The 15,518-nt window shown below is 44.4% G+C and overlaps 1 protein-coding gene across 1 annotated transcript in view; it reads right to left on the reverse strand.

The window, feature by feature from the left end:
* The window catches only part of LOC138300996 (glutamate receptor U1-like), a 229,767-nt gene that overhangs the window by 201,308 nt on the left and 12,941 nt on the right, over window positions 1-15,518 (reverse strand). The window contains exon 2 of the mRNA XM_069240982.1: window positions 13,572-13,640. The gene's annotated coding sequence lies outside the window, so the exon portion shown is untranslated. The remainder of the gene's footprint in view (window positions 1-13,571; window positions 13,641-15,518) is intronic.

The raw sequence follows: 15,518 nt of genomic DNA on the forward strand, positions 1-15,518 counted from the left end.
TGTTGCACGGCCTAATGCCAATTACCTGTCTGTATTTTTCGGGTTCATGAGTTCCCACAAGACTGCATGACCCAGGAGACAATGTTCTACCTGTCAGTGCAGGGTCAGTGATTCCCAAGGTGCTTCCAAATCTTCCAAATGGAGGGAAATGTCTGCGATCCTCAAATCTTTTCTACATTTCTCCTCCAGGCTTCAGGGTAAGGGTGTGTGTACCCCCCCAGAATATTAAGTGGGTCAGATCTATGTAAATCACCAAGGGTTCTTGAGTTTCAAGATTGTGAGCAGTGGCCTGGCAGACAGGTCTTTAGAAAGAGATGAATAATTTTTTCCTGGAACCGATTTACATGCTGGCTAAGGAGAATATGCATGTGGATTGGTTTAGTCAGATGTTTCCCTCATGAATCTCATTGTTTCTCAGTCTGGTTCTGCTTCACTAAATTATGGCATTCTATGGTCATGCATGGTTGTACTTTTTCACCTAGAAGGGGAATGCTCTACTTCCAGACGCCTGCTGCCCAGACGGCAACCACCCCAAAGCTGAAGGGCTTTGGGGTGGATGCCCTTTCTCTTCCATGGTACAGGAGTCTACTCGTTGTCTTCCCTTCCTTCCAAAGTCCTTTAGAAGATGCAATCAGAGAGAGTGAAAGTTTTGTTGGAAGGTCCCTGTCGACCACGCAGCCATGGTTTTCTTGTCTCCTTCAGCTATCCGGCCTCCTCACTGGATCTTTCTGATAAGCACCTTGCTTTTGAGGGCTCCTCATCTCTTGAAGTCATCTCCGATTCGATTCCATCTTGTGGTTTAGAACTTGAGAGGCTAGCTCTCCATGCTAAAGGGTGATTGTTGGAGGAAACTCAGTGCATCTAACTGTGCTGTCACTTCGCCACTCTCAAGGTCTATTCTTGGTATTTGTGGAAATATGAAGTTTGGTGTCTAGATGGGGGTTTACAAGCAGCTTCCCATGAGCCAGGGAAGATTTGGGATTTTTTGAGAGATGGATTTCTACTTAATTCCACTATCTCCACTTTAAGGAATCAATAGGCTGCAATCTGTGTTTTGGGGGTTCTGATGTCCTAGTTATGCCTGACCTAGCTTCACATCTAGTTAAAAAAGAATTTTGAGGTGGCCAGTGAATTAGTCTCTAGTTCCATCTGAGAATCTTCAATTGGTTCTACGAGGGCTTCAGTTTGTACTTTTTTAACCTTTAGAGTCAGTCATTCAGTCAGTAGAGCTGACATTTCTAACCACCAAAGTCATTCTTTAGGTGACCATTTGCTTGAGTCAACATGTTGGTGCTTGTCAATGCATTTTCTCTTTGTTACGCTTCCTCCACATAAGGTGGTGCTAAGACCATCCCCACCTTTTGTGCCAATGATTCCATCTTCCTTTCACTTTGCACAGCATTTCATACTACCTGCTTTTTACCTCCCCTTCTTCTTCAGAGAAGAAGTTTGTGCCTAAGCTAGAACCACACTGGTCTCTGCCAGTTTACGTTGAAAGAACCTCGTCTTTTATTAAAGTAGTCAGGGTTGCATCCATTTACACTATGAGCCATTGGATTTTGTTTGTGATAACTACAATTTATAACAACTCTGGTTTGGTGTTGCCTGGTTATATACAGGTCAAGAGTCATTCCTTCTTCTTGGGCATCATTTAGGGGTGTCCAAAAGAACATTTGCACTGCAGCTATATGGGCATTTACTAACACATTTATAAACCATTATTGGCCACTGTGATATGTTTCACTGGTGGGCTGTCGGAGAAGTGTGCACTGACAGTGAGATAACTGTGAACAGATGAGTAGAGTGAGATGCTTAAAACTTACAGGCACTGCAAGAATAATGTAGTGATATACAGTGTAAAAAGCATGCAAAAGGGCTCTGTAGACCAATTAATTTCCAGCAGAAGGCAGAATAGCACTCACAGATCTGCCAACATACAAAACCTTCCCCCCAAAAAAAAGAAAAACAAAAGCTTGATCAGGCTGTCACCGATGTCCTGGTAAGTTTTTACACCCCTCAATGGAAATCGGCTGCTCAGAGCCTTCAACAACTACTCTGTGTAGTGTTTTTTAACTTTGTCTTTCCTGCCACTTTGGGATATCAGCTTCTAACTGGGTGACTGTTTAAAGGGAGGCGATATCGTGTGACACACAGTGGCATGTGTAAATTGTCAGGTCTTCACTTACATATTTTTATGGACTTCTGTACATCACTTTTTAATTTAAAGACTATTGACCTGATTTAGAGTTCTGCAGGTGGGTTACTCCAAAGTTAAGGTGCTGGATATCCTGCCTGCCTTATTATAACTGCCATAGGATATAATGCACTTGTAATAAGGCAGATGGTATATCTGTCATGTTTGTGAGGGAGTAACCTATATGACAAACTGTAACTCAGGCTCTGTATTGTGTAATGATTCAGATTTGTGTGAGGGGAAAGTTTTTCTATATGAACACATGAGTTCCCACTGATATGTTACAAAGGAATTCATGACCAAACATGCTTTCTAAGAAATATACCCTTCTCTTCATCAACCATAGGTGCTGTTTTCTCCAGTTAGGGTGTCACTGACAGGTCAGATGTCATATATATGAGTACCGGTTTTATGGTGTTTATGTTTTTGACATTTCCATCTGTATTGATCCATATGTATGCTTAGTGTGAAAAATGAAGCTGCAATGTGTATATTTCCAGATTTATTTAACTGGCAAATGTTTACTCATATTTGCACGTCCAATGGGGTTTAGCCTTTTTCAGTAAAATAGAGTCATTTGAAACAATTTGCATTGTAGAACAGCTGAATAGCTGTTCATCAGTAGTTATTTAAACTTCATTAGAAAATCTTTTTCATTTTTATAACTCTCCTGTCTGTCAGTCTGAACAGCTATTGACATAGGCCTCATGGTTGACAGTAGTGAGAATCGTCCAAAAGAAAGCCTTTTTTCTGTATTTATCCATATTTTAAAAAATAATACTGACAGGAAAATACGTTGTTATGGTGGTCTGTCTGTATGTGCCTGTACAAATCAGTAAAAATGGAAAACTGGGAGCCTAACTTATATATCAATGTTAGAGACTCAGCCGTGCCCTAGAATTACTTCAGGAGTAAACATTTCTCTTTTTTGTAGGTGGCTTGAAGAAAGGAAGAAAGAATGGCAGGACACGGTTAGAAAGAAAGGCATAAGGGGTGGAGGCAGGGAAGGGTCAAGAGGGGGAGGGAGGGATGAAGGAAGTGGTGGTGAAAGGAGGGTGATGGGAATGGGAGGGAGGGCATGAGGGAGTGATAGATGACAGGGAAATGTGGAAGTGGGGGAATTAGGAAGTGAGGAAGAAGGGGTGGAAGGAAGATGGGAAGAAATGTGGGAAGGTGGAAGGGCGAATGAAGCAAAGGAATTACGGAAAGAAGGATTGGTGGAAAGAAGAAAGGAAGGAATGAAACAGGAAGAGAGGAAGGAAGGGTGGAAGGAGAATGAAAGAAAGAAAGAAAGAAAGAAAGAAAGAAAGAAAGAAAGAAAGAAAGAAAGAAAGAAGGGCTCCGATATCTCAGTACTTTAGAACTTCTACAGTCATGCACATTTAGGGGGTCATTACAACCTCGGCGGTCTTTTCACAAGACCGCCGAGGGACCGCCGTGCTGAAGACCGCCAGTGGTGGCGGTTTTCCGCTCGGCGTATTATGACTGTTGGGAGCTCTACGTCGTTTTTCCGACGGAGAGCCGCCAACAGCCATAGTGACGGGTGGCGGGGAAGTGGAGGTTGCTCCACCACCACGCCAACAGAACACCGCCCAGCAAATCACGGCCTGTAATTCTGTGCAGCGGTGTTCTGTTGGCGGTGTGGTGTCGGCGGAGCTGCCCCCATGGCTCCCGTCCCCTCCCGGAGGATCGACGGAACAGGTAAGTCGATCGTCCGTCAGGGGAGGGGTGTGGTGGGGTGTTATGTGTTGTGTGGGTGCATGGGGGTGTACGTGGGTGTATGTAGAGGGGTTGTGTGAGTGCGTGTATGCTTGCGGGGGTGGTGCGTGTTTTGGGAATGAGTGCGTGTATGTCTGTAGGTATGTCTGTGTGGATGTGCGTGTGTATGTTTGAATGTGGGTGTGCGTGTCTGACTGTGTGTGTGGATGTTGGCATGTGTGTCAGTGTGTGTGCGTGTATGTGTGTTGGTGGTGCCTGCGTGCCTGTCGGGTGTGTATGTGTAAGGTAATGTCGGGGGTCGGGTGGGGAGGGGGGTCTTACCACCTTAGGGGGGTGGCAAGGGTGGTGGGGGGTGTAGGGGAGGGAGTCGGGGTGGGGGTGGGTGTGGGAGAGACCCCTATCAGTGCCTGGGAAGGTATTCCCTGGCACTGATAGTGCTTACCGCCATGGATTTCATGGCGGTTCCTACAGCTGGAAATCCACGGCGGTAAGCCGGGTCAAAATACCGGCGGCGGTATTGTCACGCCCGCCAGGCTGGAGACCCAGGTCTCCAGCCCAGCGGGCAGAACGGAGAAGCGGCGGATGACCATGGCGGTGACCGCCATGGTCATAATTCCAAAAAAAAGACCGCCAGCCTGTTGGCGGTCTTACCGCCGCTTTAACACCATCCGCCAGGGTTGTAATGACCCCCTTAATGCTCAAGTCTTAATAACTGTCAGGAATAATGTTTAGATCCTAGCTGCAAAAGGCAATGCGCTACATCAAGTATTTAGATGCCAGTTAGTTTGTCTTTAAACTTGGGTAAATGTCTGTATATGATTTATACTGGCCAACATAAGTTTGGCATCCAGGGCTGCTAGGCCCCAGTCTCACCGCACATGACAGCAGTGGCGGCTGGCTTGTATTTACAATGGGGGGGCAGGAGAGGGGTACAACAATAATAACAAAAATGGCTCTTACCTCAGGACAACCTCCTCTTGTTGTCTCTTCATCTCCCCTGACTCCAATGCAGGTCGGACCCAGAAAAACTGCACTAGCCAATCCTGGGGCTGCTTTTATGTTGGTAACCTGCATGAAAGAATCATCAGGATTGGTGGGAGCTGCCTCGCTCAGCGCTCACATGAGCGATGGAGGCCTGTGCTTCTCTTAGAGAAGTTTAAAGTGCGCATGTCAGGCTGGCCATCCCAGGACAGCTGGCTAAAGGGACATGCCCACTTTAAACAAGTGCACCGCTCCCTGCTGCCACTCGGCAGCAATTGACCTGCCCCGTCTCGGTGCTGGACACGGTGCTGGACGGGGTGCTGAAAAATGAAATGGTAATAACTCCTTCTGTGCCGCGGACGTAATGGTCCTCGGCATGGAGCCCGGAGGGAGCGCTAGTGCTCCTTCCGTGGGGTTTCCCCCCACCCCCCCAAGGCGGAGATGGAAGGGGAAGACCTTCCACCCCCCTGCCCCTCCACCCCCTGTAATGACATCAGCGCGCGATCGTGCGCTGACATCATTACCTACTGCCGGTCGCACTAGAAGCCATTTGCTTCCAGTGCGGCGAAGAGAGAAACAGGTGAGTTTCTCCTCTGGCGGGTGGGGGGTTTGGGCCAAAGAGGCACCGGGGGAAAGGAAAGGCTTTCTTTTCCCCCAGTGTCTCTTTGAGCATTCCTGCTGCCCGATCGCATTGTGATCGGGTAGCAGGAATGCCCACTAGACGCCAGGGATTTTTTTTTTTTTATGTTGTGAAATATTTACACGTTGGGGAGCAGCCCCTTGAACAAGGGTCGCTCCCTTTTGGGGGCATGTTTGAATGGCCATTTCTGCCCCCCTTGGGGGCAGATCGGCCTAATATCTTTAGGCCGATCTGCCCCAAGGGGGGCAGAAGCCACTAAACGCCAGGGATTTTTTTTTTTTTGTTCAGGTTTTACATTTTTACTGTTGGGGAGCGGCCCCTTGGGCAAGGGTCGCTCCCTTTTGGGGGCATGTTTATTGTGGCCATTTCCGCCCCCCTTGGGGGCCGATCGGCCTATTATTTTTAGGCCGATCTGCCCCCAAGTGGGTCAGAATCCACTAGACACCAGGGATTTTTCTTTTGTTGTTGTAGAAAATGTTTACGTGTTTGGGTGCCGTCGCTGGCTTCTTATTGGTCTACTAGTCCCTTGATGGCAACAGCTATATTTCCTGCAACAATGAGTCGTAATCGGTATTTGCTTCTTCTTAGGATGCTGCATTTTATTGACAATGCATTAGCCTTGCCACAAGATCACCCTGATTCTGACCGTCTTTTTAAGATTAGGCCTGTCCTTGATCATTTTGTAGATCGGTTTTCAGAGGTCTATGTTCCAGGCAAAGAAATAGCTGTGGACGAGTCTTTGGTCTTCTTCAAGGGTTGTTTGGTTTTTAGGCAGTACATTCCTAGCAAGAGGGCACGATGTGGAATTAAATTGTATATGCTGTCGGAATGCTACAGGATATGTGTATAATTTCTGTTTCTACACTGGTAGGGATTCCAGTATTGACCCCCCTGATTGTCCTCCCACTTTTGGAGTTACTGAGAAAATTGTGTGGGAACTTGGTAGATGACTGTTCAACAAAGGTCACCATTTGTATGTAGATAACTTTTACACTGGAGTGCAGTTGTTCAAGGAATTGTTTAGAGTGGACACTGTTGCTTTTGGCACAATTCATTGTAACCGGAAAGGCTATCCAAGGGAGCTTGTCTGTAAAAAACTTGAGAGGGGACAGTGCAGTGCCTTGTGGAATGATGAGCTCCTAGCTTTGAAGTTTTCAGACAGGAGGGATGTCTACATGCTAAGTACCATCCATGATGAGAGTACTTCCCCTGTGACTGTTTGGGGCCAGGTTGCTGAAGTGCGCAAACCTGTGTGCATTTTAGATTATAATAAGCACATGGGAGGTATAGATAGAGTTGATCAGAGGTTGGAACCTTATACTTCTATTCGTAAGTCTTACGTTTGGTATAAGAAGTTAGCAATTCACCTCTTCCACTTAGCAACTTTTAATGCTTTTATTGTGTTTAAGGATAGGTCTCCAGAGTCAAAGATGACATTTGTGAAATTTCAGGACTCAGTGATAGAGAGCCTTATTGTGGAGGAACAGGCCAGAGTTCCTAGAGAAGCAGTGATGGAGGATGTGGCTAGATAGAAAGATCGCCACTTTGCTGAGCACATTCCTCCCACACCCAAAAAAGACTTTCCAGCTAAGAAATGTAGAGTATGTTTTCGAAGAGGTATCCGGAGGGAGACTCGAATGTACTGCCCAGATTGTCCTTCAAAGCCTGGGCTGTGTGTGGTGGTTGTTTTAAGAATTACCACACCCAGAAGAATTACTGGGAACAACCATGAGTGTAAACTGATGTCTGTTTTGTATTTTTATGTGTTCAGTTTCATGGTTAGCATTTCTGTCATGTACTTAGTTAGAGCTTTTGTGTTTGTAGTTTTGTAATTATTTCTAATTAGTTAGGGATTTCTTTGTTTAAAAAAAAAAAGTGATGCCATTGTGTGTGGAGTGGGGCTTGGCTGAGGGTGTACATAGTGTACATATTGACTTGCTGTTGGCTACTGAAACACACTGCCAGCCAAACACCAGTCCACACACTCCCATCAGCTGGTGTGATTGTTGTATCAGGCATGTGGGCGTATGTAAGTGATGGGCCCTTGAGTGGCGCTGTCTTCGATGCGAGTGTTGTAATGTGCTGGGCCCATGGCTGGCGGCGTGAATGGTCTTGTGCGTGTCATGTATGAAAAGTGTGTGAATGGACTGTAAAGCGGTTGGTGCCTTGCCGTGGCTTTACAGCTCACGAGCTGTGAGTCATTGGTTCAGTTTTTTGGCCTTTCAGTTATTAACAGTGCATTTCATTTTTGTGAAATCTCTTGTTAATAAAATTTGATCCACTGAACCATCACTCACCCTCGTGCCAAATCCAACCAGTATGTGTGGTAAAAATGACAAAACCTGCTCCGCTGTCATCAGGCGTCGCAGCACACCTGTGACACGCTAGGTCCCTCGGGTGGGACCCCGATGATGAAGCATGCCACCAACTTGGTTGGTGGGTGAGGGGTCTTTTTGACATAACCTAAGTGCGTTTCTTTTCACAATTTTAGTGTTTGGCACATCACAGACGTATGTGGACACATCAAAATGATATATTACAAAACTTCCTGTGTTTGGGGGGAAGGGGGCACCTATGTTTTTGGTCCTGGGTGTGGCCTTCATCTAGGGAAACCTACCAAACCCAGACATTTTTTAAAACTAGACACCCCAAGGAGTCCAGGGAGGTGTGGATTGCGTGGATCCCCCAACATTTTCTTACCCAGACTCCTCTGCAAACCTCACAATTTGTTTAAAAAAGCCTATTTTCCTGACTTTCGTTTGTACGATCACCGCTCCAGCACAAAATTCCTACTCCCCAGCGTTCCCCTCAGTCTCCCAAGTAAAATGACACCTCACTTGTGTGGGTCCCCAAACCAGAGTCAGCCTAAAGATGTATAAAAGAAGAATATGTCCTTATCAACTAGCTGTACTATCCCCTCTATCTCTACAAGTTTTTGGCCTTATTCTGTTGCAGGCACCTGGCCCACCCACACAAGAGAGGTATCATTTTTATTGGGAGACTTGGGGGAACGCTGGGTGGAAGGAAATTTGTGGGTCCTCTCAGATTCCAGAACGTTCTGTCACCGAAATGTGAGGAAAATTTTTTTTTTAGCCAAATTTTGAGGTTTGCAAAGGATTCTGGGTAACAGAATCTGGTCAGAGCCCCACAAGTCACCCCATCTTGGATTCCCCTAGGTCTCTAGTTTTCAAAATGCACAGGTTTGGTAGGTTTCCCTTGGTGCCGGCTGAGCTAGAGGCCAAAATCTACAGGTAGGCACTTTGCAAAAAACACCTCTGTTTTCTGCCAAAAAATGGGATGTGTCCACGTTGTGTTTTGGGGCATTTCCTATCGCGGGCGCTAAGCCTACCCACACAAGTGAGGTACCATTTTTATCGGGAGACTTGGGGTAAAATAGAATAGCAAAACAAGGGTTATTGCCCCTTGTCTTTCTCTACATTTTTTCCTTCCAAATATAAGAGAGTGTGTAAAAAAGACGTCTATTTGAGAAATGCCCTGTAATTCACATGCTAGTATGGGCACCCCAGAATTCAGAGATGTGCAAATAACCACTGCTCCTCAACACCTTATCTTGTGCCCATTTTGGAAATACAAAGGTTTTCTTGATAGCTATTTTTTACTCTTTATATTTCAGCAAATGAATTACTGTATACCGGGTATAGAATGAAAACCCACTGTAGGGTGCAGCTCATTTATTGGCTCTGGGTACCTAGAGTTATTGATGAACCTACAAGTCCTATATATCCCCGCAACCAGAAGAGTCCAACAGACGTAACGGTATACTGCTTTCAAAAACCTGACATTGCAGGGAAAAAGTTACAGAGTAAAATTTAGAGAAAAATTGAATTTTTTTTCACCTCAATTTCAAATTTCTTTTTTTTCGGTTGTTATGTTCTTTAGGAAACCCTTGTAGGATCTACACAAATTACCCCTTGCTGAATTCAGAATTATGTCTACTTTTCAGAAATGTTTCGGTTTCTGGGATCCAGCATTGGTTTCACGCCCATTTCTGTCACTGACTGGAAGGAGGCTGAAAGCACAACAAATCATAAAAATGGGGTATGTCGCAGTAAAATGCCAAAATTGGGTTGAAAAATTGGGTTTTCTGATTCAAGTCTGCCTGTTTCTGAAAGCTGGGAAGTTGGTGATTTTAGCACCACAAACCCTTTGTTGATGCCATTTTCAAGGAAAAAAACACAATCCTTCTTCTGCAGCCCCCTTTTCCAATTTTTAAAAAAAAAACGAAATTTTCACTGTATTTTGTCTAATTTCTTGGCCTCGTTCTGGGGACCCACAAAGTCTGGGTACCGCTAGAATCCCTAGGATGTTGGAAAAAAAGGACACAAATTTGGCGTGGGTAGCTTATGTGAACAAAAAGTTATGAGGGCCTAAGCGCGAACTGCCCCAAATAGCCAGAAAAAGGCTCGGCACAGGAGGGGGAAAAGGCCTGGCAGCGAAGGGGATAAAGAAAGTTTATTATCATTTTATTTTTCAGTTCTGGGGGCATTTGTTTCAGCGGGGCAACACTCCTCCGTTCTTATGAGGGGATGCCCCTGAGTGAAAGTCTGCTACTTAAATGGGCAATAGCATAGCATGCACACAGGTGTGCTTAGCTCTGACAGTCCTCCACAATGCTATGGTGACCTCACCTGGGTATGTTAAGGGGAGGTGGTATTTCCTGTAGAAGTGTGGTTTAGTCTAAAGATTTTTGAGAGAAGCCTCGTTTGGGGCAAGCATTTGCCTCGGGTCCACTGTGATATGTGCATCAAGTCGTGGCTTTCAGACGCATTGTGTGCATTCTAGTATTTGTAGTTTTACTTTTCCCAACATGTTAGGCCACAGAAAAAAAGAAAAGACTGTTAGGGGACATGAGACTTGGCGCAGAACAACGTTGGTGCTGTGTTGCTGCAACGCATAGTGGGACAGTGTGCAATATCTGTAATGCAGCCCCAGAGAGTAATAATTGTAGCACAAATAGATGGAAAAAGGAAACTCCTTTCATTTCTTTTAGAATGTACATTTTTTTTCCCGCTTAATTATCTCCCATATAAATGCTTTTGATTTTTAAAACACTTCTACAGTTTCAAAGTGCTATAGCTATTACCTAATTAAAAGGCACTCGATTTACTGACCTTGGGATGTTGGAATGATAAGTTGGCTATCTCAAGATTCAAATGTGTGCACTGCAGATCAATGCATGTTTCAGCAGCAAATGTTCAACTTACTGAGACATCCTACCAGTGATGTTCCCAGTGCTTAATTTGTAAATAAAAAGGTGCCGGTTCCCAAAGCCCTCCTCTTAAACACTGGGCTGTTGAAATTAAATGTGCGAGCACGGAATTCTGAGGCAGCTAATCCTGAAGCCGTCTCGGACCTCTTAAATCCATATAAAGACACTTCCTGCACCTTCAGCTCACTCTTGCAGCTTTCTGCTTTCTCCCACTGTGACGCTTTTTATTTTTTCTCTTCCTCCGCCTTTCCCATGTGTCAGTAAATGCTTGAGGCAGAAGAATAAGCCACGGCCCTCAAAAATAAGTGCGGGTGCTCAGCACCGGAAACAATAATCACAAATTAAGCACTGGATGTTCCATCCCCGTATGGTGGATGGAAAATCTCTGGTAGTTTCTTCTGTGGATTTAGCATATCTTACAGAAATTGCAAGTCAAGTTTTCCTTTTTCCCTCAGCCTTTATTACCTCTATTAGTTCTTCTGTGGTCAGGGATGGACGTAGTCTGTTTGGGGCCGGCGACCTTGCTCCTATACTTCTGCCTCTTTCACCCTCTTCAAAACACGCATGGCATTTTTAATCGCTTTTCAGCTGCCAGTCCCCTTCTTTTCACCCCCATCTCTGTGACGTTCCCCTCTCTCTTGGCTTCATGACTTCTCAGGTTTAGATAATACTTTCGATTCCCCCCCCTCCCACCGGCTAAAGGAATCCTTTTGGTCCATTCAAGCTCGCCATTCCTTTCTCCGCTCACCACAATTCTCCACACTTTCACACTCGTCTCTCCTTCTTTGTTACGTTATTCCTTTCTGTCCTCTTGACTCTGCTTCCTAACAAAGCACAGGCTGACTCTGTGCCCCCTCCTTTTTTACGCTCAACTTCATCCTTTTGAGTTTCTCCTTGAAAGCTATATAGAATGAGGAGACGCTATTTAACTAATTCTTATAGCTTCCACTGTTTAACGGCACACGTAGAGTGTGGGTGCCACTCATGTCCTATAGTAGCACACTGAGATCACGTACTGACACAATATCTTGTGTAAATACACTTTATTCCTTCTATGCTGGGTAGGGCAAGACTCGAAGATTTCTCTTTAAACATGTTTAATTTACTCCTGCCTTACTCCGGGATTACTCCTAATACTTAAGGGCAAAGTAGGAAGGCAAGCAAGGAATAATTCTAGTATACTTATGGTTACACTTGGAATTCAGGTAAAAGCTGATCGTAAGTAACAAGAGGAAGTCATAGCAAAATCTTTGTGAGCCAAGCTCATAGACATGCAGACATACATTTAGTACTCTCAAACTTTCCAAAACTAACATTTGCCCCAAAAAGTGCCTTCACTGTCAGTTCTTCACTATTCCATGCCATTACTATGCCTATGTTATGATACTAAAACGTGAGATCTTGTACGGGACCCTTAAAGAACTTTCATTTAGTTTCATGTAAAAAGTGGATTTGTCATCACCATATAAACAGAATACATTTATTTTTATTAGGGGAGTGTTCTGATGTCAGAATGTGCCTTTAAGGCAGGCATAGCTTAAAGTAGTCACCTACCTTCGCCTGCCAGCGGTGACGACTTACTGCTCATGGCGTCCCATCCATCAGCATACAGCAGCAGGCAACCATGATAGGCTTACCTCTCAGCCTTGACTAGGCAACTGGTGCTGGTGAGAAAAGTTGGGCGCTCCTAGCAGGGGATGGAGCGGGCTACCGATCTGTGGCAATGCACCTGTTGCCTCTCGCGGTCATGAATGACAGCAGGATTGTTCCTCACTTCTGTGAAGAGCTTCAAATGTACGAATTTGACTCTTTTTTTTTGTTATTTGTGAGATGTTTGCTCCTTGCAAAACCTGAAATCTATACAGAAATAATTCCTGGAGACAGGGGTCAGGTGACTTCCAAACTTCACACTTAAGTAGGAGTTATCACATCTGAGGCACGAGTTATGAATCCAGTCCTATTTTTTCAGCCACTCAAATTGAGCTTACCACAACTTAAGAAAGAGCTCTGTGGGATGCAAGCACCCCATTATTATATGAGATAAAATACCCACAATTGTAAATGGAAAGGAAATTGTAAGTCACCTCCGCGTTTCTTTATCTCATAAAGGCCCTGTGAATCCATGTGATCACAGTACCACTCAATTTGCAAATATCTAAATAATATCCAGGTGGAGCTGGCCTTAAATATCTGCATAAAAATGTAATCTCTTTCTCAAATTTCAATCTAATTGTACTATCACTACTCATCGTAGGCTGCATTTGATATAAATGCACTTATAGATAACCTTTATAAAAACAAGTACTATTCTAAGGTTTTAAAAGAGGGTTAGTGGAAATGTGATGAAACACCCAAATAATTTAAGGAAATTAATACCCCCTATTCTCACCTCTGTGTTTTGTGGACGTGTTTTTCTTACAGAACTCCTCAGGACTTGCAATAGTATGTTGGTATTTGGAATTCTGAACGGATACATAATTCCTTTTATTGTGTACTTACTATACTATACTATTCTATGATATACTATACTATACTATACTATACTATACTATACTATACAGTATTATACCTCGACAAAAAAAACTTCAATTGTTCTCTATGTATAAGTAGCTCGCTCACTCATATTTTCCCCCCTTTGCTCTCTCGTACTTACAATCATACGTTTCCAGCAAAATGCACATTAATGCATGGCTCGGATGACACATCGCCCACTTCCATGAGCCACCAGAGGCAAACCATGGCCGTGGGAGGGACTGGGTAACTAATCAAAAGGATTTACGACAGACCAGTCAAAAAGAGTTGATTACCTTTCCAAGTGACCAGGTGTCGGTTTATTGGATCTTGGAGATCAGTTTTCCTCCAATGGCGTGGCGACCCTGAAAAATAAGTCAATTTTTTAGCCCTTCCATGATAACAGTGAATGAGATGTGGCGGTATACTTTCTCTGTATTTTCACACATTTAAACAACTTGAGCCCTTTCATGATAACAGTGAATGAGATATGGGAGTATACTTTCTCCTTATTTTCACACATTTAAACAATCAGTTCATAAAAAAACTCAAACCGAAATACGCAAAAAAAGCGTCAATATATATTGCGCAGATTGCCCTTACCTTAGAGCCATACAGATTTTCTTTAGAACTAATCTAACCGCTGTGATGAAAGGAACTTTGTAAGCAGGGGTGGGTGGTGGGGTGAAGGAGGCAGGGATGCAATGTGCCTCCACACCTATAAATATGTTTCTGCCCCAATATAGCTCTTTTAACTAGGTTTGAAAAGGTGGGCGATTTTGCTTCTACGTGTTTTGTGGAGTCGTTTTTAAACTTTGCAAACTTCATGAAGCTCTTGAAACAATGAAGTATAAATAAAAATGGGCGAATAATCCAGCAAAAGATAGGATTAATGAATCTACAATGCCTAAATTGGTGGCCAGAAACCGCTGTACCAGTTTTGGTATGAGTGTCCCAGGCACCATTTTAGGTGAGGCAGGCTTCAGGGTGAAGTTTGTGCCTGGTTTGTGAGGAATTTGCATATAAAGGAAAACATATTTTAAAAAATAGAACTAGTCAAAGGCCAGGCTCTTTTGGGCAACCCTTATATGCACTGGCGGTTGGCCACTGCCAGGCCTGCACCCAAATGCGGGTGATGTAATTCCTTGGCATGCTGGACTTAGGACCTGAACATAGGCCAAGCCCTACCCTGACGTCCTAGTTTTGGACAGTAAAGTTGCCCATACACATAAGGTTGGATGAGGGCCAGGCCTTGTTGCACATGTTGATGTCCATGTTCAGCTGTAGTTGCCCACCTGTAGTGGATTGGGTGCACACAACGGTTTAGGCACAGGGTTTGTGCACTCTTGGCAGATTGGATGAAGTGTTTGACTACTTGCCAGGTCCTGTTCATAACTCACATTGTGCAACTGGCTTTGGCAATGGGCAGCAAAAGGTCACAGGCTTAGCCATAGCAAGTGGCAAGGCAAAGCACAGGAACTGAACTGGGGCTAGGGCAAACAGAGAGAGTGCAAGAGGGCAGGTGGCATTAAGATGGGATGCCAAGGAAGCAGAAGGCAATCAAAAGGACTGCAGGGGTGAGACAGGATGGCATATGGAAGGAATCAGAGGGTATGGGAGTCACACAGAGTGGTTTCAGAGGCAAGGAAGGTCACTAAGAGGCATCAGGGGATTGACAGGGCAGAACACACGGACTGCAGTGGGGTTGCAAAGGTACTACAAATAGATGAGAGCAGACTGAAATGATGTAAAGGATGTATTGGCACATTGAAGTGCTACATGATGTGGAAGGTGCTAATACAGGGGCTTCAAGGATTGGACAGGGGACACGCAGAAGGAATGCAGGAAGGTGGTGGCACACTCAGTATCCTAAATCCACACAACTAATATTATATGACAAACAGCCACCATTGTGCATCCACGTATACACTATCATACGTCAATACAGCCAGCATCCATTCATCCAAACTCATATATCAACACAACCAACATCATAGGCCATTATACCCACAACTGATATGCTTTACATCACACTAGCATTTATGCGTCCACACACCCCAAGACAAGCAACATTATAAGTTCATAAACTCACTATCACATACCCACAGAACTACCATCCTATGCCATCACACCCACCAGCATATACAAACAACATAATTAGGAACACATCCACCATCCTACACCAATACACACAGCATTGTACATCTACACAACCAACATGATACGCAAACATCGCCACCATC

Source organism: Pleurodeles waltl, chromosome 6, assembly GCF_031143425.1.
Source record: "Pleurodeles waltl isolate 20211129_DDA chromosome 6, aPleWal1.hap1.20221129, whole genome shotgun sequence".
Taxonomy (NCBI): domain Eukaryota; kingdom Metazoa; phylum Chordata; class Amphibia; order Caudata; family Salamandridae; genus Pleurodeles; species Pleurodeles waltl.